Raw genomic sequence first — 2,044 nt, 5'->3', positions numbered from 1 at the left:
GTGGCATTTCTTTTAAAGCCCTTTATGTGGTGTCGCTCAGACGCCCGACTGTGGCATTTCTTTTAAAGCCCTTTATGTGGTGTCGCTCAGACGCCCGACTGTGGCATTTCTTTTAAAACCCTTTATGTGGTGTCGCTCAGACGCCCGACTGTGGCATTTCTTTTAAAGCCCTTTATGTGGTGTCGCTAAGACGCCCGACTGTGGCCTTGCTTGTTATTTACTTCATAAATTTTAATACTACTATGTTATTGCAATTTTATAAATAACTTGCTTGCACGCATCAGAGATTTATTTATCTTTTGTGACTGACGTCATGAGCATAAAATATTTTCAGCACATCATTGTTATATTATACCTGTGTTCATAATGTTTGCGAGTACATTCGAAGTACTCACTGGCTTGTCCCTGGCTATTGTCTTGGCCAGATTTTCTTGCACGAAGAGGAGCGACGCGATGACAGCCCCGGAACCTAAGTAATGGAGATAGCAGCCTCACGAAGATAGGAGTTAACCTGGTCAGCTGTTCCCATGGGAAATGGAGTCCCATAGACACTGATGTTTCACAACCCGCTTCCGCCACCAACCACTAGAAACCATTTGTTGTACTCACAGGCCAGAATGGCCTTGTACTACATATTTTGTTTTCTGCTTGGAATTTCTGTATCAAGTTGGAGCCTCATCAGCTAACAGTAATCCTGGGGCTGATGAGCACGACGGTCTTTTCTGGAAATTTATTACCCGGAAAACCGGTCGTGACACCCTTCCCCCGCCCGCGTCATTTATACTACCACTCCCTCCGTTTTATGCTTAGTAAATAAAAACAGAGGGATTATACTACGGATGAGGATCCCCTGACATGGCCGAACCCATTGAGTAACTAACATGCGGGGCCTAGCAAGCATGGGGTCCGCCAGTAAGTGACCGAAAGGGAGGGTAAGGCAAGGATACCTACATTAGAGGATCCACTTCCACTACTACTCCCTCCTTCCATTTACTATACAGGGCCTAACGCATTTTTCAAGGCTAACTTTGACCAAATGTTAGAGTAATAATATATGAAATGCAACTTACACAAAGCATACGGTCAAATTCGTATGTGAAAGGAGCTTCCAATGATATAATTTTCACATTATACATCTCATGTACTATTAATCTTGTCAATAGTCAAATGCGGTTTTGAAAAACGCATTAGAGCATGGTTAATAATATAGTCAGTCGATGGCTATAAGGAACTGCCATGTCATCTATAGCCATCATCTATTATATGCACTCATATAGTAGTGTGGGCTATAAGGTTGGCTATTTCCCGCAAAAAAAAAATTATAAGTTGGCTATTGTATTAGTACTTTTTTCCATCTCCTCTCTATCTCTTTCTTCATATTTATTGTATTTAACTAGGAATACATATATAGCTAGGCCCTTGCATGAGAGCTCACTCCCCTTACTTTTTCACATCTCTCTCCTCCACATAGGCCCTATATAAATGGAAGGAGGGAGTACTACTATGAGCACTATATACTCTAGTACAGATGTTGTCAATACTCCACTAGTACTATTGGACAGGGAGCTTAAAAAAAGTTTTTATTGGACTTCCTATACGTGGAGAAATCCTAGTAGGAAGAGCATGCACGAGAACAAGCACATTCACATGGTTGAAAACAAATTGGAAACCATATCGAGTACAAATCTAGGAGTACTTACGAATCTAACAATATTGATTGGGCGTTGTTGAATGTTGATACTTTTTTCTGTAAGTTTGATCAAAGTAGAGATACTTTGACTACACATAAAACTTATATGTAAACTAGAAAGGATAGGAGGGAGTATATTGTACGTTCAAAAATGAAACGAACATTGAATACCCTTTATATATGATTTGTGGATGCTATGATCACCGGTTCAAAATTTTGAATCCGCCTTAGGTATCACACATGCCCCCACTTGTTCTCTCTCGATTTCATCTCGGGGTCCGGAGATCGATTGAAAGAGGACTAGGGTGGGTACAATACGTTCGTTTCGCTTATGAACGTACAATATACTCCCTC

The sequence above is a fragment of the Triticum dicoccoides genome, chromosome 6B, assembly GCF_002162155.2.
Source record: "Triticum dicoccoides isolate Atlit2015 ecotype Zavitan chromosome 6B, WEW_v2.0, whole genome shotgun sequence".
In the NCBI taxonomy this organism is placed as follows: Eukaryota; Viridiplantae; Streptophyta; class Magnoliopsida; order Poales; family Poaceae; genus Triticum; species Triticum dicoccoides.
Note: the sequence above shows the minus strand (reverse complement) of the source record.